Here is a 25,301-nt window from a genome sequence, read left to right on the forward strand (position 1 = left end):
AAAGGAAATATGTTTTGTTTTACTCTATTGTTATATTGCTTTCATCTTCCTTTGCGCACATGATTACAGTCTATGAAAATAGTAGTTCTTTTTTAATGGGAATCATTTCTAATAGATGCAAAGTTATAGGGTAATGCCTTAGTTGTAAGGCAGATAGAAATTACGACAAAAGACTTTAACCAGACATAAAAATGAAAAAATCAGTATGGTCATAGGTTCCCATTCAACTGAAAAAAACAAACCCTGTAGTTTGTCATGAAATAGAACATTTTGGATGCAATATTCTCTGAAGTGCCATTTGGCAACAAATTTCACACGACTCACAGTGGTAACCATGTTTACTTGCCTAGCAGTTCAAAACAAGGATCTAGAAAGTGTCTCCCAATATGCTAGTCTTGACTCAGAAGATCCTAAAGTGTTCCTACTGTATAATCAAACGAGTTGTTTAACCTACATCTAGTACTAACTTACTTCTTACAATGTATATAAAATTACCTGTTCTCTTGTCACTGAAAACTGAGAAAGGTTTTTAATACATCAGAGGTTCTTTTATACTGTACAAATTTACATCAAGTTTTACACTGCAAACATTTTTATGAACACAAACTGAATCTGTAAATTTTTTAAAACTATAGACTTAACAGTAGCCAGAAAAATACGGATGAACTGCGGCAATATGTAGGAAAAGTCCCTGCATTGTTCGAATTACTGTCATAGAGTTACGCTGCTGTACCTAAATATTTAGTTGAGGGGGAGAGTGCAGCTCTAATGCGTCAACATAGCATACTTTAAAATCTAAAAAGAACGTGGATGCTAAATTTTGGGAAATCCAAAGAAAGTACAGGATTACCTCACAAAAAAAAATGTATTAAAAAAAAAAAAGCACAAATGTAGATGGATAGATCAAAGATTTTGAAAAAAGATGGGACCTTAGTAAAAGAGTCCTGTAGGCTTGCAATCTAAAACAAGGTGGCATCTGTCCCAAACTACTTTGTCAGTTTCTCTATCAATCTAATTTTATTTGATTTTGATCCACGATCTGACATTATTAACAATTACATGTTAATAATTTAGCTGTCGGCTTTTCTTTAAGAAATCTAACAGTGGTAACATTTAGATAGTTGCAGGTATGCTTGGAAGGTTAAGGCCTTGTTAGGATGACTACAGGGCCTTTGCAAATCTGGTGGTGCTCCTTGTTTTAGTTACTCGTGTGTGGATTCAACAAGACAACAGTGCTATTGGCTCGCATACCAAAGCTGTCTTCCCAAATTGTACAATTCGCAAGAATACAGAAAATCCACTGAATCCTGATGACAATTTAAGATCTGTAACTTTCTCCTGTCCATTGGTATCACATGGACTTTATTAGAAAGCAAATCAGGACTAGTTATGCCAGAAGAAAAAAATAGAAGCTTGAAGAAATTGGGAGCATGATGGAGTAAAAGAACAGAAAAATTACTGAAGTACATAGAGGCACCTTAATGTTGTTGTTGTTGTTGTTGTTTTTTAATCTATTAATAAGCCTCCAAAATAGAGCTGAGTCAGCTCTAGAAATCTTGAAGTGAGTCAACTGCAGGCCATCAAACTAGCTTTCACTTGATGCGTCATCCTTCCAGGATGACGCATCAAGGAGCCAATCACAAGTCACGGAAGCGATATCTCCCCCTCCCATACCAAACCATGGAGCTTCGGCGGAATCATTTTTGAGCCACCATGAAAATGTAGGTAGCCCTGTGTGTTGCTGCAATGCTGGGGGAATACAGTTCAGGCTTACTCAGAAGGACCATCAAGGTATTCATCAGTCCAGCGGCAGAATGGGAAATGTCCACGCTACAATTATATCTGCGAACGCTGGGGACATGGGTGAATGGGGTCTATGTCTATGACCCATCAGAACAAATACAGCTCTCTATACTCTCTGTGAGAAGGTGCTGAAGGATCCAACTCGCACCTGAATCCAAGCATTAAGGTACAGGACAGACCCTCAGAGCCTTCTCACCACGGATACTCGTGCCGCCCCAGTCCCTGCACTGCTGCACTGCTAAGCCATCTTCTAAACATGCTAGTGTTCTGAAAGGTTCAAAGCAGCACCAGCAGCTCCCTTATGATTCCCCTGAACCAATGGGAACAGACAGGTTCGCAAAAGAGGCACAAATAGCCTCACATTGAATCCCACTGAGCCACATAGGCTCTAATGCATCAAATGAGGGTTTGCTGGCTAAAGAGGTGCTCAGAAGCAGGAAATCAGACCTACAGAGGTAGATCTTAACAACATACGCGCGCGCGAACAAAAGTACACCAGATTTTATAAGATACGCGCTTAGCTGTGTACAGAAAAGCAGAAAATGCTGCTTTTCTGTGCTTCCTCCGACTTAATATCGTGGTGACATTGAGAAACTAAAAAATTCAAAGTCCCCAAAAATAAATTAAAAAAAAAAAAAAAAAGAGTGCAGGCGATCAGGGTAGGAAAACGGATGCTCGATTAATGAGCATCCATTTTCCTAACCTGTGGCTGCGCATAGGTTAGTAAATCGGACGCTCGTAAATTGAGCATCCGTTGTCCTAACCTGCTAACAGCCACCTCTCCTGGGCGCCCGCTGCTGATGAGGCTCTAGGGGGCACAATTCCCCCATGCGCCTCCTTTTTACCGCAGCAGCCTAGTTGCATTTTGCATTGGGCGCCCCGGAGAGATGGACTGGTGCGTGTTGAGGGAGCAGGCGCTCAGTCATGAGCACGCGTTTAACACGCGCCGATATCGCATCGGCCTGACAGTTAGAAAGTTGCCCTTCAGTCTTTAGCATGCCTCAGTTCACCAAATCCATGGGCCTGGTTTACTAAGCTCTTTATTCCCCCATAGATACAGAATGGGCATGAGCCTTAATAAATCTGGCCCACAATCCTGGTAGCCATTACTGCAGATTTCTGCAGGTGAAAAACTTCTGTGTACCTTCACAGAAAAATGTTTTTTAAATTCCTACTACAAATTCAGAAACTAGAAATTCATTTTTTTGTTACCTGCAACTTCCCTAAGGGACAATACTCCGAGCAGTAACCCCCTTGACTGTTTTAAAGAGTCAAAAGACTTGTAATCACTGAGGTTATGGAAAAGCTATACCATGTTCTCATTAAATACAGGGCTGTGAAATTATTTCCACTGCTTGCTTAAACAGTGCACACATATCACACTAGTAAATGATGGTCTGGATCAGAGGTGGCCAACTCGGGTCTTTTGAGAGCCACAAACAGGCCTAGTTTTCAGGATATCCACAATGAATATGCATGAGATAGATTTGCATTTAGTGAAGGCAATGCATGCAAATCTGTCTCATGCATATTCATTGTGGATATCCTGAAAACCTGGCCTGTTTGTGACTCTCAAGGACCAGAGTTGGTCACCCTTAGTCTGGATTAAGTAATTTGATCCTTCTAAATCAATGTGTAAGTAATACCAAGAACCTAACTTGAACTGCTTTATTCTAAAGAGTTTTCTCTTTTCCAAGTATGATGAATTAGAAACATAGTAGTAGGATTAGGGGACTCTCCATGAGACTAACTGGCAACATATTTAAAAAAAATAGAGGAAAGTATTTTTTTTTCCAATCAACTCACAATTAAATGATGTGGTCAAGGCTAGTAGTATGGTTTCAAAAGGTCGTTGCTGGAGGACAAATCTATTAACAATTATTAGCCAGATAGACTTGGGCGTGACATATCTTACTTCAATTTCAAGTATTGCCCACACTGCCATGATAAAGCAGTAACCAGTAACCCATCGTTTATGGAAAGATGACTTCCTGACGCTGAAGGCTTCTGACTTTTCACTTGCACAGACTCAAAGCAATGGCATTAGATTGTTGAGTCTATTTTTTAAAATCTCAACAATGTCAGGCATGGAGGTAGGATTCTCACCATCTGAAGAAGCCAGGGTAGACTTAAGCTTGGGCTCTCCATCAAGCTTCAGTGGATTTCAAATGGTTTACTTGACTTGCTTGCCCAAGAACTATTTTCAGTAAAAGAAGAAGTATCCTTTGAATCAGAAGGCTTTGTTTATACAGTCTCCTTGATTTTTTTTTTTTTTTTTTTGTATTTTAAAACCATATGTGCGTCTTCACAGAAATGCAAATATATTGTTTAACAGGATATGGATTTCAGCTAACATATGTTTTAGGAGAATGTCGTTATTTCAATTATCAGATGTTATGATTACGAGCTTCTCTTAGATTTATTACAGGGACTTTGAGAAGGTGCAAAGTACACCAACGTAGCAAATCTTACCTCAGCAGCTTAAGTGCATGCTTGTTTTAAGGACAGTCAGCCGGGTTAGAAAACACCCAGCGGAATAAAGGAAATGCAGCTGGGCCTGGCACTGGTAGTCTGCCGAGAGAGCGTCCCACTTCCCCTATCGGAAAAGAAAATATAGAAAGAGATGATGTAAAGTGAAATGTAACACATTCACTAAAATCAGAGCGATACGCAGAGGTCAAGGAAATCCAACTGAAAAGGTTAAAGATGAAATCAAACCCTGGTGTATGAGAATGGAAATCTATCCCAAAGCAAGGCCACTTGGTGACGTGCTGTAGACAAGAAGCTAAATACTGCATAGCCCTGGGATCTTTCATTTTCATCAGATCAATAAAAGCTTATATTTATCAGGATTCCAAGCAGCTGCCACTTCTGACAACCTCCACTTTATTCCCCCCCCCCCCCCCCCCCACTCCTGGTGCTAGATCAGGGAAAGGCGTGCCGAAGACAATGCTTTTAATGCTATTTACACCTGAAGACACAATTCCATTAAGAGGTCCCGTTTTGTTAAAGGAACGGAGGGACTGATATTATTATATTGGCAAGCACTGGAAAGTCTTTGTTCTGTAACCCCCACACACATACACACACACATTGTACCCCCTTTCCCCACCCTCCCCCCCACCCCCTCACAAACTGAGCCCCAGAAAATAAGATTTTTCTAACAGTAAGTGCACAGGAGAGCACTTTTCTGGGTTTTTCTAATTTAATTTTTTTTTTTTTTTTTTTTGCTTTGCCTTGGTTCAAATTTACCATTTTACAAAAGGGAGGAAAAGCTTGCTGCTAAAACAGTTACCACTCTAATCATCTGTACAACAATATTTGCTATCAGGCATTCTAAATAGATTATCACCAGTCCATCTGTGTCATTATTGATTTATAAGGTTTTAAGCTGCTTTAGAAGGGAAGCTTTCTCACTAAGGGAGCTTCTTGTATAAATCAGAGCTGTACTCAACTATAGCAGCCATCACTCAAGATACTGTTTATAAAAATATATATATATATATTCCTAACAAGGAGAAGAAAATGATAAATTGCATGTAATATAATGATCCAAACTGATATGCAAATGATGATGGCTTTTTTTTTTTTTTTAATATATTACTTGAGTGAAAAAAAAAAGGAGGCATCATTAACATATGAATGCTATATGCAAATGACGGTGACAGAGCAGATGTTGTTGCATGTAATTGACCTATATGTGAATTGCATCAGAACCCTTAACTCTTATTAATTCCCTCACCTGGTAACTAGATATTGTCCAAAAAACATTACACACTGCTGGAAGTAAACCTGACAGGGTTCCAGGGATGCTGAAACAAGGTCACGCTCACCACGATGAGATAAAATAATATATATATATATATATATATATATTATTTTATTTTATTTTTTTTTGCTGTCATCTGCATTCGGCTACTTCTGGATGACATCATCAACGTGGCTGTGTAAATCGATCACTTAATAGCATTTAGATGATACTGCCAGGGGGTGGGGTGGTGGAAACGGGTTATAAAAATGGCCCGGTTTTCTTGGCAGACATGTCATACCTCTTGAGGTGCTGATGGGGACTGGGGAGGAAGGCTTTCTTTCCCTGTCTTGTTTGTTTGTTTGCATGAGTGAACTGTAAAACACACAGATGCCATTTTCTTCCCTGGCTTTATTTCCCCACCACCACCACCACCACTTCTTCTCAGAATGACATTAAATTGTATTAAATAGCCTTTTGTCCACGGGGCACAGACCACCCTGTATATGATAATGTATTAATGCCCTGCGTTCCAGCCACTGAGCTGAAACAGTCTGAGACGTGGAGGATAAGTATGAAGCACCATTGTATGTATTGCCTGCTAACAACTGTGACACATACTAATAGAAACATACCTAATAAATTACTGCTTTCAGGTCTAGCAAGCTGACATTTCTCTGCAAGGGACAATTTTATATTTGTGGCACAGAACAAAATTGCTTCATATGAAGCCACTGTGGATTAGCATAAAAATTAACACTTAAATTTCAGCTTATTTTCTACCCTCTCCTCCTGCCACAACAATCAATTCCTCTTATAAATCTGATTAGATTTTATGATGCTTATTATTCAGAGCATGTCTCAACACAGCATTCACAGGCTTGAAGACTATTTGTTTAAATAGAAAAAAAGAGGCAGATAAATCTATAGGTATTTTTTATTACCCTATCCCCCACCAGTTTCTTTCTCATATTGTAACATCGGTAATTGATTGCACACCTTAATTAACATGTAAGGTAGAAATTCTACATTATGCATGATTTATTTTTCCTATCTAGCGAGTAGGCTTGTCTCTTGCCCTTGTGTTTCTAGGACATTGGACTCGATTCTGGTCCAGAACATAAATGCCAGTGCTCATTCCCCCTGAAAGTTATTAATGTCAGATATGAAATGAGATTTTTTTTTTTTTATTTCACCTACTTACTGATCCACAGAAGCTGTTTTGAGTGACGCAAGCTTAAACACAGAAATTTGAAATGACACAGTGCAACATCTGATAACATGCAAATATGCTCATTAGACGTAATTTGGAACCGGCGAATAGAAACGCTTCCACAACAGGCCTGGGTCAAACAAAAAAAAAAAAAAACAGTCGATGCTGAAACGCGCCAAGAAAAAAAAAATGTCATGCAAAGTAAAATGTCCATCAAATATAAATTTCATTTCAATTCGTTTGCAGCTGGCATCATGTGGCCAAAAAAACGGCTTAGAGGTAAGCCATGGGGAAGTAGGGGCATCGGGTTTGGATTAAGCCCAGATTTTAAATGCTCAACTACCCAGGATGGTAGAGAAAAAATGAGGGAAGAAAATAATAACTGGCTTGGATAAACAGCGATATGCTTCAAGTGGTCAGCCGGCAGCTGGGCCGGACCCTTGCCATGTGCTACAAATGGGCAAACTGGAAGAGCCGAGTGGTGTTATTTTTTGCTGTGTTCCTCTACATCTGCAGTAGCTTCTTTAGTGTTCAAAAAATATTGCCAAGCATAGGCAGTTTTTAATGTACCGACGTGAAATTCCTATAGAAACTGTAAAATATTTCTGGATTTTAAGAGATGAATTTTCAAAGGCATTTGAGTGCATAAAGCTGTGGAGGGCATCCACTGTGGCTCGGTGTGTTTAAAAGTATGCACGTAACAGAGGACAGAATTGGGATTTACATACAGGTGAATATTCAAAGGACTTACGCATGTCAAAGTAACATACTATCAATGCAATTTTCAAATGTCATTTACCTGCGTTAAGTGCACTTAGCATGGGTAAAACCTATGGACAATTCAACGGCATATATTGTACCAGTTTTCAAAAGCTGACTTACATTTACACGTGTAAAATCCAGTTTTAAGTGTGTAAATGCTTTTGAAAATGCATTTCTATTTTCAAATGTAGTCAGGAGAGTTAACCCTCACAGGTGACGGTCCCTACAAACAGCAGGTGTAACTCTGTGCAGGTTATTTCGGGCAAGGTGAAGCGCAATTGCCTAAGCATTCTCAAAGGCAAACTTTTGTACGGAGGTTCACTTTAAGGTGAATTTTAAAATCCCTACGTACGCCAAGGCCGGGAGATACACGTGTGTGTCTCAGAACAACGCACCCCATGTGGATTTTAAGAAGCGCCCGAGTACGCGTGTAATCTCCCAGTACGCGCACAAATCAAAGCGTGCAAAAAAAGGGGCGGGGCATGTTCTGGGCGGAGCTGGGGCTGGACATGGGCATTCCATGAAGGTCACTTCAAATAAGCGCGTAAGCACACACACCAAGTGTGCACCAGGTTCCCCTACCGCGTAACTTTCTTTCTGCTATGGATGGCATGTAAGTTTTAAAATTTAAAAAATCAGGGCTAGTCAGTGGGGTTTGAAGGGTCGGGGCTAATAGGGTAAAAGGGAGAAAGTTTAATTAGGGGGGGGTTAGGAAGTCAGGAGACTTTACCTGGGTAAACAGGGAACGGACTGGGGAAACTGGTAATTGCATTGGTGCGCACCTCTAAAACAATCCCCCTACTTATGCGACAGAGCCGGCATTTTCGGGCATGATATGTAACAGTGCAGGAAATATTGTAGAAAAGCAAGTTTATTTATTTATTTACTTATATATTTCTAAAGATTTGTATTCCACATTAAATACTTCGTGTTCCCAGTGGAATACAAATGAATAAGGGTTAGCTTAGGTTAGCCCAGGTTCTATCAAGCCCAGCATTCTGTCTCCGACCGTTACCAGTTCAGATCACAAGTAACCAGAAGACCTCAAACCACTGAGCTCTTTCTTCTCGCTCACTTCCAGGGATAAGCGTCAGCTTTCCCCAAGTCTACCTGGCTAATAATGGCTTATGGACTTTCCCTCCAGGAACTTGTCCACACCTCTTTTAAACCCTGCCCTGCTCCTCTGGCAAGGAGCTAACATCTTTCTCTACAAACTGAGCAGTTCATTATCTGTTTGCAGCAAGGAATGCTGAAGATATGTGTTGCCCTTACCGGCCCCGGGAACCCGACCTCCCACGCCGTCTGCCGCGCAGCCTCTCGGCCCAACCAGACCGGCGCATCTGCCCCAACACCGGCGTCCCTCTGGCCCTCCCAGGAGCGCACGATCCGCCCCACCTCTTAAAGGGCCAGAGGCGGGAAAAGCACCAGCGGGCCCACTGATGACATCAGGGCTTAGGGGGCTATTTAATTCTGGCCCAGCCCATGGGACCTCGCCTTGGCAACGGGTCCTACTCTCCTGAGTGTGCGTTGTCTGCTTCCGGTTCCTACATTCCTGATTCCTGGTCCTGTGTTACTGCTTCCTTCTCCTGGTTCCTGCGTTCCTGTTCTCCGCTCCCGGCTTCCGTCCTCTCCTTTCCCTCTCGGACAGATCTCCAGGCTCTGACCCCTGCTTCGCCCTTGGATTCCGCTCGTCTGCCGCCTGCCTCGACCATCTGCCTGTTTCCGACGCTCCTTGACTGCTGCCTGCCCTGCCTTCTGGTAAGTCCGGCCTCGATCCATCACCTGGGAGGGTTACTCCCGAGTGACCCGCGCCTAAGTCCTGCCAGCCCCGGTACCCAAGGACTCAACCTGCGGGGAACAAGGGCTGGTAAAGGCGAAGCTCCTGTTGGGTCTCCTCTCCACAGCCGCCTTCCGACAACGAGGACCTGCAGGGGCCTTCCCCTGGAGGTAGCGTCAACCTCGTCTCGGCCAGGGGTCCACCGAACAACAATATGCTTCCCCCAAGCCCTTCTCACAACTTTTATCGGGCGCTACTACTTTAGCCCTCTTTCACAGAAAGGAAAGAAAAGCAGATGTCGTTAAAGCAAGTTAAAGTACGGCTCTTGAAAAAATAAACGTCAGGCTTTTTGATTAAAAGTAACATGGCAAAGTGATCACGGGCAGGACTGAATGCACATCAGGAAGGTATTAACCACCTCTGTGCCCAAAACATTTTTGCAGTAACCTAATGTCATCTGTAAGTTTAAGGTAAAGATTGTGAATTAAGAACGTAGCTAGAAAACATTTACAAAGCAAGAGAGAAGTTTTATTTTAGCGTTTGCACGGTATGTGATTGTGTAACAAGAGCACGCACGCATGGCGTCGATCTCTCTTCGCCAGTTTTCACATATACATGCAGTTCATCCATCAACACATCTGATCCACATATAACTAATCATTTTTATTGTTCAAAGCTTGAAAGTGAAGTTTATTTTTTATGAGTGTGCATTAATTAACCCAGCATGTACTATCTTTAGGCATATCAAGCCAAGGCCCTTTATTCAAACGTGTTTATTATGAAATGGTTGCATTCCCAACATTTGTAGCCCACACACACAGATTATTTCATGCTTCTTTTTTTGAGCTGTTAACAAAGTTAAAAGGACTTATTGTTTTTCATTACCCTGTTTTTTTGGCACTTTGAAGAAAAAAATGTTCTCAAACTATGCTTTGATTCTCGGCTAGAATCCCCGGCATTAAAATATCTAGATGCATTCCTACTTAACGGCGAATGAAACAAAAAAAAGCTTTAGGACTGGCTCTTACTGCTCATTTTGAGATTTTTTTTTTTTGCCATTTTAATAAAAAAAAAGCTTTAGTAACGTTCAGGTAAGCAGTTTGGAAATGTGCACTGTGTTCAGCAAGTGGGCGAACGTCAATAGATTGACCACATGCAGTCGTCCCAATCATATACAAAGCTATGTGGTGTGGTGAGTTACAGATGGGAGTTCTAAGGCGGTGGCTGTCATCTTTTGATTAAGAAAAGGAAATGATTTCACTAAAATGATATTCCCCTCTTGTCTTGTTTTGCTTTAGTTTGTACTTTCCACCAAAGTGGACATATTTATTGAGGCTCATAAGTTACTTCACGGTTACCAGCATCACTGTAATCTCAACAAACTAACTTTTTTTCCTGGCCAATTATCTAAATATCATAATTATAAAATATTTTAAAACATTCTCTGTACTGTAAACATCTTAGCTACAAAGCTTTAAGTGTAAACACTATGATGCATCAGAATGATTTTAAATGATGTTATAAAAAAAAAAAAAAAAAAACCTTGCTCTTAAAAAACTAAACAGAAAATGTAAAGCTTCCATCTGTTTTATGATTTTTTTCCACTGTGGAACTGCTGCTGTGTGCCAGTTTACTGAACCATGGCTTGCTAAAGAGATTGCTGGGGTCACAGATTGAAAAAACAAAGTGCAAGTCTTTAATGATTGGATTTTTTTTTTTCTCTCAAATCTTCCTGACATGGCTGGAGCTGAATTAAAACATGCACAGCAGCCGAAATCACAGAACATAAATGTCCATGTTTTCTGCTACGAGAAGTTCTGCTCACAGGAAGATTACCATTTTACAAAAGATGTCATTTAAGCAATTACCTTGTGCTCTTTTGTGATTGCATACTGGAGTCTTCCCTAAGTAGCTGCATGGCATAATGTTTTGGGGCTGGGTGTTTAAGGTTAAAAATAGATGACAAATTGTATACCACGAAAAAAATTCTGTTTTGTTTTTTTTTTCTTTGCGTGATAATTAATGCATTGAGGCAATATGATATTGCAAATAATTGATTTTCTTTTTCCTTAATCTCAAATCACGGTCAGAAACGACTGATTTATGGATTGTTTCTTAGACATCTGAATGGGCTTGCATATTCTCGAAAGATGTCTTTTCTGTTGGTCCTATATAAAGCATCAGAACCAAAAATGATTCCAGTATTCTTCAGATCCAATACGGTTACCAAAACACTCTCATGTAGAGGATAAGAAGACGTTAGAACTAGGTAAGGTAACTTTCAAATAACTTCTCGTGGCCCGTGTACACACTAAGATGGCCATGCAAAGATTTACAACAGTATTTTATATACTTCACATAAGAGGTATGTGCAGATTATAAAATACATGTATGTCTACCCCCAACTGTACATGGTTATGTATGCTTACGTGTGAATACCTGCAATGCATTGAAAGTGCATATTTCAATGCATTGAAAATGGGTACTTTTCCTACCTATTTCAAAAACATATGTGCATATATTTTATGCATGAAAAAAAACTGTGACTTGCTTATGCAAAACCCTGCGCGTGTAATTGTAATTATCACTTTGCCAAAACTACACATAGTCCTTCTCCAGGTCATTGAGGCCCTCCTAGTTCTTCATTCTGAACTGCCCCCAGGTCATCCAGCCCCGCCATCCAACCAATAGACTAGTTTAGGTATCAATTGTGTAATAAGCGAGTATAAAAGTACGTGAACAAGTTGATAAATGCACATGCAAAAGTCTCTTATGAAAGAGCAACTTGCTTTTCGGCCCTGCCCTGGAATGCCCCTAGACTGCCACTTTTTTCGCATGTGTGTACAAGACCAAAAATACATGTGTACCTTTGATGTTTTTAAAATAGCATGCACGTGCATACATATTACTTGTATATGTATATGCTAATTTCACACATGTATGCTTTGAAACTTCACCGCACAATGTTCTAGGAGGCGCATAATAACAGCTCAAGGCTGATTATCCTTTTCCTAGTTGGCTTGGCAGCATGGTATACTATTGCAATGGGGAAGTACAGTTTTTAAGCTGAGTTTACACTATTTTGGGGCATGAAGGGAAGTTGAACACAAACCGGGCCATATTCTTAGCTTTTCAAGGTAGGTCCTATATATCACTCAGAACTCCATAGGTTGATTCATTCACTGGAAAAGATAACTTTCTTGTAAAAGTGTTAAAACTGAGTAACTACAGAATTCTCAACCTTTGCCAATCAAGAATTCACTTAGAGGCTGATGTACTAAAATGCAAGTGGCTTCTCGTACACATTAGTAAAGTATCTGCAGAAATTTGCTACCATGACTCTCCTACTAAAAACCCAGTAGCAAGATTATGTACATACTTTTTCTTTGGACTTTTTCACAAAAACTTTAACTACACCTCCTTAAAGTGTAATTTTTTTTTTTTTTTGCAAAATTGGAATTGCAACGTATTTTTTCACGAGTAGTTTAATTATGCATTCATAGCTAATTTGCTGCTTTGCATAATTTTGCATTACAGTCATTCATTAACTATTAATTTGAATGAAACTAAGTAGAAAGAAAAAGCATGTGTGAAAAATAGCAGAGAAAAATGAGAAGTCTATGCATGAAAACAGCAAATTGAGCTCTATAAAGTAAATTTTAAAAGCGTTACGTGCGTAACAATTAGCACATGTGCATGCAAGTAGCACATATTTGTATAAGTTCTGTTTTATAGATCTCAGATGTACACATGCATGTAATGGTGAATAAATACATTTGTTCATATAAATTGGGGTGGGCTAAAGACAGGCCAGGAGCAAGCACAACAACTGAACCCAAGGCAAGCCCGCTGGTCTCTATTCTTCAACCGAATTAACTTTGAACTACGATATCGACCAGTGGAAAAGAATTGATAGGCCCATACCCGTTCAAGTTCCTTTGACCCAGAAGGTTCCCTAGAGCCACCACAGCATCTCATTGATCCCACAAGAATTGTGGTTGCTTTCCTGGTAACAATGCCTCCTGGGAAGACCGTCATTCCTCAACAGTTGTGTCAGAAAGGCCTTCACTGGGCTCATGACTCTCATTTGGCGGGTCATCCAGGCATGACCTGAACCCTGGAGTTTATTTTCTGTCACTACAGGTAGCCTTAGATGAGGGCTGACATGAAGAGATATGTAGAATCCTACCCCACAGGTGCCATGAATAAGAGCTCTCAAGCTCAACCTTGGGGGATGTTACAGCTGCTCCCAGCCCCTAAGGAACTCTGGACCCACTTGGCCACAGATTTTGTCACTGACCTTCCCCTCTCAAGTGGCAACACCACTATTTGGATGGTGGTGGATCGTTTTTCTAAGATGACTCATGTCACACCTCTCCCTGGTCTTCCTTTGACACCTGAACTGGCCAGTCTCTTCATCCAGCATATCTTTCGGTTGCATGGCCTTCCTTTCCACATTCTCTCAGATCAGGGAATACAGTTTATGACCTGCTTCTGGAAAAGCCTGTGCAAAACGTTTGGGATTACCTTGGACTTTTTGGCTTATCACCCCCAGAATAATGGGCAAACCGAGTGCATGAAAGAGGCTCTCAAAGCTTTCTAAAAGCGTATGTAAATCAACACCAGGACAAATGAGCATTATTAATCTGGTGGGCATAATAATCATGTAAACAGCTTGACCGGGTCCTCACCTTTTTATGTAGTATTCAGCCATCATCCTCATACATCCAAGCCTGCCCCAGTCTCTGTCACCTGTCCTGCAACTAGCTTAAAGGGGCGTGAACTCCAGGATTTCTGGCAGAGAACCCACCATCTCCTGGAACAAGAGGCAGAAACTTCTAACAGGCAGGTGGACAAGAGATACCACCCGGCACCATCACTCCAACCTGGGAACCTGGTTTGGCCGAGTACCAAAAATAAACGTCTTAGAATGCCTTCACTGAAGTTGACCCCAAGATTTGTGGCGCCAATTCCCATTGTGCGGCAAGAGGGGCTAGTAGTCAATAAACTCAAGTTACCTATGCCTCTTTGGATTCATGAGTTGTTCCACATCTCCCTGCTGAAACCAGCAATCTTATCTTGGCCATCCAGTCCACCCCTCAAATCCACCGAAGTCACAGTGGAGGAAGACACCCAGTACAAAGTTGAGGAAATCCTGAACTCTCGAAAGATTAGGAACCAAATCCAGTACCTCACTGCATAGAAGAAGAACTCCTCGGAACCTGCCTCAAACCTCCAAGTCCCCCACTTGTTACGGGATTTCCACAGACAGTTCCCCAGAAAGCCTAAGCCCAGAAGTCTGGGGAGGGGGCTTTGGAAGAGGGGGTACTGTTACATTTGCTGATCACAGGAGTCGCCTGCGGCCAGCATCACTCACCTATAATGCTGCTGGTTCCACTGTGTGTTCTATACACTGCTCCACGCTGACTACTGCCATGAGCAGCCAGGAACACTATTGCACTACTCTCAGTCTGCCTTTCCCTAGGTGCATGTGCACCCGATCGATGGCCTCTTAAAGGGCCCATGGTGGGAGTAGCCCCGCATAATCCTCTGATGACATCATTGGCTCTTCCTACTTAAGCGGGCCCAGAATGGCCCTATGATGCCTCAACAACAGATCTCCTGCATTCATGCAGTGTGTGTTGCTCCAAAGTTTTGCTTTCTGTTTGTTCCTGTGTTCCTGGTTCCTGTTTGCTTCCTGTGCTCCTGGTTCCTGTGTTCTTGACTCATCCAGCTTTGACTTGTCCAGCCTTGCCTTATTCTGATTGTCTCGTCCAGCCTTGTCTTGTCCAGTCTGTCTCATCACCTTCTCCTTGTTTTATCCAGTACCTCGTGTGTCTTTGACCATTCCAGCCTAATCTCCTGGTATCGACCTCTTGCTTAGGGGACCTGACCACATTTGCCCACTGCCTGACCCGACCTCTGGCGTGTCGCCATATCTCCAGCTTACTTCTTGTCCTGACCCTAGCGTGCCCTGGGACACTTGCTCTCTCTCTACCGCTCTTGGGATCTGCCTAAGTCCTGTTGGCCGTCAGAACCCCAGGGAGGTGAATGGTATAGGTGAAAATCTAGACTGTCCCGCTACAGGGCATGTTTGCCTCTGCTGCCGCAGCATAAAGGACTCACTCTCATGCCAGTCATTACAGTACATGTGTTTTGTGAAGCTGTTTTGGTATATTGGCCTCTTCAGCAGCATCTGACAATCAAGGGGCCACATTCACTAATTATCTTCTTCTATCCTAATAAGTCAATGTAAGCAATAAGACCCTAGAACACTGACCCCATATATGGCTCTGCAGCTGTTAATCACTTGAGTAAGACCTCAAAGGCCAAAGTAATATATTCATATGGCTTTTCAACCCCATATGCCAATTCAGAATAGAATTACCTTAAGGTGCTTGAAACATGATACTTTTTAAAGGCAAAACAGAAGCCTTTGTGTAATTTGAAACGGGATGATGTGATCTAGAGCAGAAGCATTTGAATAATTTGAAACCCTAAAATATTCTGAGCCACATCAGAAGCCCCTAGGTCATTTGAAACCTTGCAATTCTGAACCCAATCCACCATGGTTTATATGGCCCTTAGCCAAGGACTGGCTTCAGTGACCTGGGAGGGAATATGAAACAGTGGTAAAATCCTTGCGTAATTGTGAATGGAGGTTCCTGGCATCAGCAGTGGATCCCGGCCCTGGTTCTGATTGAGCAGAAAGTCCAAGACAGCTCCTTTCAAGCAGGAGGAAACCTACCAGCTCATAAATAGCCCGATATAGCTTTTGATTCTTTTTAAGGCCAATTCTTTGCCGTTGCTTTTAGAAGGATGTAAAGAAGATGTGAGTGCGACTCCATGTTTAAATTATGTAACACAAATAATTAGAAAGTGATCCCATGAGCAGTTTAAGCAAGAAACCCATTTCCACATGACAATGGTTAATACCATCAAAACACATGAGCGGTGGAGGCCCTGCAGACAAAGCCCCCTGGATTCCTAAGGCAGCTGAGGTAGATTCTGCAGTTGTAAAAAAATAATAATAATAATAATAATTCAACACCAAGGATGTTTTTTAAATTTCTACAGCAATTCTGTAGTACATACAGAATTTTTTAAATGCCAAAAAGTTTTTCCTTTTAAAATAAAATAGTTTTCAACCTTTTGGTACATTTCTGAATAATTTATTTTGTTCTTTTTCCGCCACTTCCTTTGTTGCTTTCTCTTTTATCTCCTCTCATGCCACAACCTGTCTTTTTCCATCCCTTCCAAAGGTGTCTCTTGCCTATCTCTACCCCCCTTCTCTCTCCCTCCTCTGATGCCTCCTGCAGCTTTCTCTCCTCCAGATCTCTCCCAGCCTCCTCTTTCCAGCATCCCTGTTTTCCCCCAGCTTTACCCCCTTCACCCTCTCTATCTGCCCCGCCCTCAGCATCCACCTCATGCAAGCGCACACGGGAGGAGAGCAGGGGCAGCCACCAGATGGGATTGATGGGGAAAAGGACCAGAGCAGCTACAACTACCTGGTGAGCCCGGGCAGGGGGGGGGGGGGGGGGGAAGCAGAGGAATGGCAGCTTCTGGGCCAGCCTGGTGAACAGAAGAGAATCACAGAGGGGGAGGGATGGAGGGCAGGAAGGCAGTTTGCTACAGTCCCATAGCCAAAGCATAATTGCTTAGTAGTTCTTCTGGCCCCAGATTCACGGCAAACAGGAGGCCCTGCTTACAGATATAATTCTACAGCCAGATACCTAAAAAGTACCCCAATTCAGTACAAATGACCGATTCAGGGCATCTCTTCTAAATAAAAAATAAAAACAGGGAATGCCACATCATAGCATCTGATCAGTTAAATATTTATACCTGATTTCTAATGAGGTTTCTTATTCTCAAATACAGATTTTTTATTTATTTGTCTAAATAATGCGAGCAAAGTTATTTGTGACTTGAACAACATACTTATTTGGTTAAAATTGTATTTCTGATTGCAATAACATAACGTTAAGAGTCTTACATAAGTCACAGAATAGCTCCCTCCCACCACTACCACCACCGCCACCACCATACACACACAAAAACACACCCAGCTCTTGTGGATACTTTTAATACAGTGGTTCTCTCCTGTACCTTCAATTTATGGTAGTTCACTTTTCCATCAGCCTCGCATTAGAGCAACTTTGATGCCAGGCAAGTAGGAGATCAGTGTCCTTGGCATGCAGAGCAGTAGGGATGGCTCTAGGACAGTACCACAAACAGGTCTGGTTTTTAGGCTATCCACAATGAATCTGCATAAGACATATTTGTATACAATGGAGGCGGTGCATGCAAACGTATCTCGTGCATAGTCATTATGAATATCCTGAAAAACAGAGCTGACTTTAGTGTTCGAAGAGCAGAGTTGTCCACCCCTTTTCTAGGGAGTGGGTCAGAGGTCAGGAGGCTGCCGGGGGCAACTCGTTTTAAGATTGGGTGGGTGGGGGTGGAAGATGAATCGGAGGGATGTCCTGAGGGCGGGGTTGCTTTGAATAAGACTGGATGGGTAGGGGGGTGACTGAAGGCCATGCCCAGGCACAGGTTTCTTTCAATAAGTGGGATCAAAGGCATGTCCAAGGGGTTTTCTTTGAAAAAGATCAGGGGGGGTTGGAGAGGGATCTTGGGCAAGTCCGGGGTGGAGATTTCTTTGAATATGATTAAGCAAGAGGGAGAGTGTTCTTTAAAGAGACTGTTAGCGCTGCTTTTCGGCTCTACCTGGCTAAATTTAGGTGCCAATTGTCAAAAGAGACTGATCATTCCAAATCTAGAGGACCATATTTTGGTCATTTACGTTTAAATGAACTATCAGCTGATCTTAGCTGCCTAAGATCTCGGTTGAAAATGCATCTAAACTTAGGGGACCAAAATGTATCTGCCTAGGTCAGGCGTTCAGCTTTTTTTTTTTAGAAAATATACAGCTTTTTGAATGATGCCTTAGAAATTAATAAACTGAAGCTATGTATATTTGTAATAATGATACAGCAATACTAATAGCAGGTATTAGAACAAAAGAACTATATAGGTTTATTCGATGACCACAAGAAATAAGTCACAGCAAAGATTGTCAGTTCTGAGCTAGTAATGCTTTCACAATGAGCCATTTTGCCTTTAGGCCTCCCTGCCCTACTACCTACATTTAGAACTACAAAAATGGGTCCTTCTAGTGTGCGTTGTCTTGCTTTTGAGGGTCCACGTTAGACCCTGGACATGAATTTAATGTATCTTTTTTTTTATTATTTAATTTCCTTTGAGGAGTGTAACAACTCGAACAGGGCATTTCCATTAACACTGAAATGGCTCCTTTGGAGCGGATACAGTGTCAATAAAAGTTTATGAAACACTTCCATTGACACTGTAATGGCCCTTTTGGAGCTGATATGATATCAATGCAACCATTACAGTTCCAATTCTATTGTCCCTTGTTATCATGGAACCATTGATAAAAGAATTAGATCCTTTACATCTGTGAAGGAGCCTGCTTACCGCAGTATCTGTTTAGCAAGGAAAGGAAAAAAAAACCCCATAAGAATGAAACATATTATTACCAGTCTCACTGCAAAATACATCATTTACCATACACGTGGTCAAGCAGCTCCTACCACCGCTGTTTGATTACTATACGTATAAAACTGTGATTGATTGGTATAATTGTTAAGAATATTTATTTAAAATAAAATTTCTGTTCAGGTTACTCCATCCCACCACCACAGTAGCTGTGTGCACACAGACACACACACACACACACACACACAACATGAATGATCAAGGATCAGAGTGAAAATAAAAACAAAAAAACAGCATGACCAGCGATAATCATACATCCTATGGAAGCATAACCATATCAGTTTTATGTATCAAATTAAAAATTGGATGGTTTTCCGCAGGTTATGAAATCTAAGAACATTTTCACTTTCATACTCAACAGGACTGTCAGATATGGCAGAAAAGATAAGGCTGGCACAGTTTTAACATTTACCCTCTTGATAGAGGTATCTAATGCAAAATCATTGTAAAAGAAGCCCCAGGCAATAAACAGATGTACAGTATTGCATAATGCCTAACTTTTGTTTTTAATTTAGATTTATATTTTGCTTTTTTTTTGACACTTCAAAGCGGATTACATTCAGGTATTGTAGGTGTTTCCCTGTCTGTCCCCAGAGGGCTTACAACCTAATTCTGTACCTAAGGCAAAGGAGGGTAAAGTGACAGTGGAATCTGAACGCTGGTTTCCGTGGTGGGTAGCTCCCTGCTCTAACCACTAGGCTACTCCTCCCTTCCAAATTTTCCAGCTTGGGAAAATTCAGACTTGAAGGTCCAGTTAGCTCACCATTCAAAATCTGGGGAGGGTTTTCTTTCTTCCTCGTGCTTTGATAAATACAGTGCAACATTTAAAAAGATGCAATACCGTGATTCTCTGAGTCACCATTTTGTTTTTGTTGTGAATAAGGTCCAGTTAACTAGCACATGATATGCAACTGCATGGTAGAAGGATGCCAGCCCAGAGTTTTGAGACTAAAAATGACTTCTATCCTTCAAGTTCAGCCTCCTTCTAGGTGTCATAGCAACCTTTCATATTAATCTACCAAGAGGACTATTTGAAAGGGGACTATTTGAAAACCTTCTCCAACAGATGTAATGATTTTTTTTCTAATCTGGGATCTCCTTAATTCTGGAAGTTGCAACAAGAGAACTCAAAGCTTTTATAAAACAGAAGTTCCAGCCCAAGCAGAGTACAATGAAACAGAATACAAAGCTTTTTCAATCATAAATAAGTCCATTGCAGAGGAATGGCATTTCTCTGTAAATAACAGAATATGGTGTTTTTGATCTCTATATCAATGGTTTCCAAAACTGTCGTGTCCCCTCTGTCAGTCAGGTTTTCAAGCCATCCACAATTAATATGCATGGGATAAGATTTGCATGCACTGCTTCCATTGCCTATACATTTATCTAATGCTTATTCTTTATGGACATCATGAAAATCCGACTGGCTGGGAAGGTCTCACAGGATAGGTCTGGGAACCACTACACTAGGTCATTGTTTACACTTCAGCTTTAGACACTAGTGGCAATATGATTTCTGTAAAACTCTACAAATGAATCAATATCATTTTCCATTTTATAGAGGATAGAACCTGATATCACAAAAATATTATCCAAGCTGCCAAGGTATTCACTGACCAAGTCTGTAATTTCAAAAGATCTTTGGGCCTAGAGACAGGCCCGTTAAAAAAAGGTTGAGATGCACTAATTAAACAGCTTAGTGATACCTAGCTAAGAGCTCTCAATGTGCCAGCACTTGTAAGGTGAATGGAGAACGTCAACCTCCAATGTCAACATCTTAGTAAAATAAACAAGCACTATTTTGACATAAAGTGCTATGTCATCCTCCTTGACCTATTTGCTGCTTGACACTCTGCAAATAGATTTTGCTTTATCCTGGGTTCCTTCTACCTCTCCCTTTTACTGTTTACTGTATCCTCCCTCTACCACGGTTCGCTATTAGTTGGTGTGCCTCAAGGCTCTGTCCTAGGTCCCTTCTCTGTTTTCTATCTACACTTCTTTCCTCATTGCTCTGAGCTCTGCCCATAGCTTTCAGTATTACTTGTATGCTGAAAACAACCAGATCTATTTCTCTGCATCATCAGAAATTTCACCACAAATCCAGTGCCAAATTTCAGCCAGCTTGTTTAATGCTACCTTCAACATAACGTGGTCAAGATGGAACTTCATGTCTTCCCCATTCCCTCTTTTACTGTGGATGGCACTCTCATCCTTCCAGTTCTCTTGACCTACAACTGTGGGATCATGTTTGATGCTTCTCTGTCCTTCTCTATGCACAATTGCACATCTAAAACACTGCTAAAGTGTGTACGTTCTTTATCGATAACCACTAAAATCCATCCCTTCCTTTCAGAGCATACTACCAAAACACTCATTCACTCTCTTATCACCTCCTGCATAGACTACTGACTTGCTCTTTGCTGGTCTCCCGCTGAACTGTCTTTCTCCACTGCAATCTATAATTCAAAATTCAGGTACACAATTTATATTTCTGCAACATCACTATGGCCATGTAACTATTTTGACTCCACTGTATACTTCTGCACTCAGTTGAAGCTTCTTTTTCTCGCCTATAAATACATTCACTCTGCAGCTCCTCGTTATCTTTTCCTACACCCTTCCATGTGAACTCCATTCATGAACAAATTGCTCTTATCTGTGCACTTCTCCTCCACTGTCAACTCCCTGCTTTCCACCTTTCTATGCCTTATGTATGTTTGTCTTGACTAGACCTTAAGCTCCATGGAGCAGGGACTGTCTCTTATGTGTGTCTGTATAGCACTGCCTATGGCCAGTAGCGCTTTAAAAATTATAAACAGTAGTAGTAGTAGTATACTCTGAGTCACAGTTCCCAAGCTATCACCAATGGTGCAACTATAAGCAAAGTTAAATAAAATGAAGAATAACACTGTTTTTTCTTTTTTTAATTATCCAATACCATACATGTTTTTCTTTATCACATAAAGTTCATTCTTTTTAGTATGGATTATGGATTTACGGTATTTGAAAATGTGTTAATATGAGATTGTAATCTGTCATGATACCAACAGTGCTTTACTATGCATTGTAGATTTAGTAATTATACATGGTGATCCTGAATTTATTCATCTAAATGACATCTCTTCCACTCTGCATCAGCTAGTACTGATCTGAGGTTCCAGAAATGATGTGTAAAGTTCCGAGGGAAAGTAGCATACTGGTCTTCATCCATTTTAAAACTAAGTACGGTTTTTTTGATTGGATTTTCACTAGATGAGAGACAGTTTAAACCAAAAATTAAAAGATCTAATTGTAAATAGGGAAAAATACACAGCATCATAAACTTTCAATTGGCAATTTGCATCTGAATATTAATTATTCAAATGCCAAATTGTCCTTTTAGTTAAAATTGGAACCAATATCTGTCGGTGCCAGCCAACTGAAATAAACCTTAAAATTCAGCAAAGGAATCTCAAATATGTAAGTTTGGTTCAAAGTTAAGAAGGGCTTATTACTATGTCCTCTGGCTGATATCCGTTATAGCTCTGAGTAGTTTGACAAACTGTTATTGAAATGGTATTTTATTCACTCCCTCACACAACTGAAGCACCTAAAATTATCCTTCAGGCAGTGGGGCCATGCAAATATATCAGAGTGAAATTTCATAGGTAAATCTATAACAGCTTTTGAAATTTTGGAAAGCATGACCATTAATTACTGCATCTGTATGCAAAAAAAACTCTCCTAGTGTTTGGGTAATTGCCAGGTTCTTGTGGCCTGGTTTTGGCCTCTGTTGGAAACAGGATGCTGGGCTTGATGGACCCTTGGTCTGACCCAGCATGGCAATTTCTTATGTTCTTATGTTCTACTCTGATGGAAAAAGATGGGAGAAATTTTAAAAACTAGACAAGTTGAAAAACTTACCCTGAGAATGTCATTAGATTTATCAGCCTTGAGGCCAATATCCAATTGGCTGTTTAGTGTACATTGGCTGGATTACTTGTCCTGAATATTATTCAGTGGGAAAAGCATCCCACTAAATATCCCTGATTAAAGTTATCCGACTGGCCAGAGCTGGACAACTTTTTAGCCTAACTGGATATTCTTTTGAATATCGCCGGTTTTATATACATAAAGTTATTCGGCTATGTTGGTTAGCTGCATAAGTTTAGACTTAACCGGATACATTCAAAAACGAATATATCCAGTTAAGTTATGACCCCCCCCCCCCAAATGGGTGTTTTAATGTAAAAAAAAAAAAATGTTTGGTGCCGGGAGTCCCCCTCCCCCAGCCCCTGCTCCAACTTCCCTTTACACTTCAAAGATTTCGATTTCGCAGCATCCAGATTCGCCCCCCCCCCCCCCAATTGCCATCCCATTACCTTCTCCCCCCCACCTCTCACCCCTTACCTTTAGTTCACGTTGGTCTCCAGGATCGTGGTAGCCTCCTTCCGTGATCCAGGACGGCAGTTTCTGGGGGACGCCTCTGCTGTCGCTAGGCTACTACGATGGAAGGGGGGGCCAAATCTCGATGCCACGAAATTGAAATTTTTGAAGAATATAAGTGAAGTCGGAGCAGGGGGGCGGGGGAGGGGAAGGGGGGACTCCCAGCACCAACTTTTTTTTTTTTTTTTTACATTAATAGGCCCGTTTTGATGGGGGGGGGGGGGCTAGTTTCAGCTCCGTAGGGGCCTTTGCAACTCGGGTGGGAGGGAACGTAATTTAACTAGATATATTCTTTTTTTTAATATATCCGGCTGCGTAAGACTTGCTTCCGAGCAGGTCTAATGTTATGCAGCTAATTTAGCTGGATATACCCAGATATAACAACAAATCCGGCTACAATTTAGCCGGATAAGAGGCTCAATGTGCCATTGAATATACCGGTATATATATATATATGTGTGTGTGTGATGATCCAGATGTTTCCAACTCCTGTCGTGTCACTATTGAGGACAATGAGACAGAAGGTCTCTCTCAACTCTGTTTCATAGAGCACCTGGCAAATGTGACAGTTAAAGCACCAAAACCAGATTTTGTTTAAGAACATAACAGTAAGAAATAATATTTAAGAAAATCAACAAAGTAAGTGGGTGTAGATCACACCTTATGAGGCTTAAGTGGTATTTTAGATCAGAGGTCCTTGAATCTAGACCCTGGGGACTGCGGAACTTCCACAATGAATCCACATGAGATCTATTTGCATGCACTACCTCCATCGTACGCAAATTACCTCAAGTGTTGTCATTATGGAAATCCTGAAAACTCAACTGGGTTGCGGCCCTCAGACAGAGGACTTGGGGGCTCTTGATTTAGACGCTCAAGTTCTTTCATGAGGAATATTGCATCTTTTCATATTCCTTAACGTCACAGAGGCAGCATGTTTGCTGAGCAAATTTGTTGTCTTGCTTTTGACTACCTATAATCTGTCATTAATAGCTAAGTCTATATATAACAGAGCGAGAGAGAGACGGAAAGAAATACACATAACTGTACAAATATTAAATTCATACTCATGCACACAGATATGGAAAGTGAACTTTGGACATTTCTTTTGCTATCAATACAGAATCTATTATCTGAGAAGAGCTGTGAACACCCACCAAAAGAAGAGAACCTGAAGAATAGGCAACCAGGTACTACTCTCAGGTTTTCTCCAGTACTCCCATGTTGTTCATTAGCCTGATTCAGAAACAATACTTGCAGGGTGCAAGCATTATCATGTGATTTTCCCTTCACTCCTCTAACATTAAAAAAACAAACAAACAGTATGAACGACTGTTCTAGTCAAAATTAAAAACAGAAGACTTGTGTGGACAGATACACCTAGTTATAAGTGAAAATTGAATACAGGCATTGTAAAGTTCTCTGTTTTTTTCACAGAATAACTGATAACGTGCTTAAATATAGACTTCATCCAGGGACTTCTACTACACACTGCACTGCCTCCACTGTATGCAAATCTATCTCATGCATATGCATTGTGGATATCATGAAAACCTGGCATGTTTGTGGCTCTCGAGGACCGGAGTTGGCCACCCCTGGTATAGGCCATCATGTTGTTGTTTTTTCTTTTCTTTTGAGAGGAGTACACTGCATGCAACACTTAAAAGTAAAATTTTAAAGGCTTACTAACATTAAAAAGGGTATATACATGTATATGTGACCCAGTCGCACATAATTTAAAAAGGGGCCACATAAGCATGCATATGTACATATGCGATCAAAAGTACACACACAAGAAAAAGAGGCGTTATCGGGGCAGGCATTGAACATATGTGGGTAATAAGATTTTTAAAAGCAACGTATGCACGAACATCATCAACTTACGCATAGTCACTTACTACCGCTCATTTACACACACAAGAGCAAACTTTCATTTTGATTTTTGACTTGGCATTTGACGGGTTGACTTCTCTGGGTAAGTGGACACAGGAGCA

At 41.1% G+C, this 25,301-nt stretch overlaps 1 protein-coding gene across 4 annotated transcripts in view; it reads right to left on the reverse strand.

Moving 5' to 3' along the window:
• The window catches only part of ZNF536 (zinc finger protein 536), a 967,145-nt gene that overhangs the window by 654,279 nt on the left and 287,565 nt on the right, over positions 1-25,301 (reverse strand). For all 4 annotated transcript variants that reach the window (XM_029608435.1, XM_029608434.1, XM_029608437.1 and 1 more), the window contains exon 3: positions 4,276-4,399. The gene's annotated coding sequence lies outside the window, so the exon portion shown is untranslated. The remainder of the gene's footprint in view (positions 1-4,275; positions 4,400-25,301) is intronic.

The sequence above is a fragment of the Rhinatrema bivittatum genome, chromosome 7, assembly GCF_901001135.1.
Source record: "Rhinatrema bivittatum chromosome 7, aRhiBiv1.1, whole genome shotgun sequence".
Taxonomy (NCBI): domain Eukaryota; kingdom Metazoa; phylum Chordata; class Amphibia; order Gymnophiona; family Rhinatrematidae; genus Rhinatrema; species Rhinatrema bivittatum.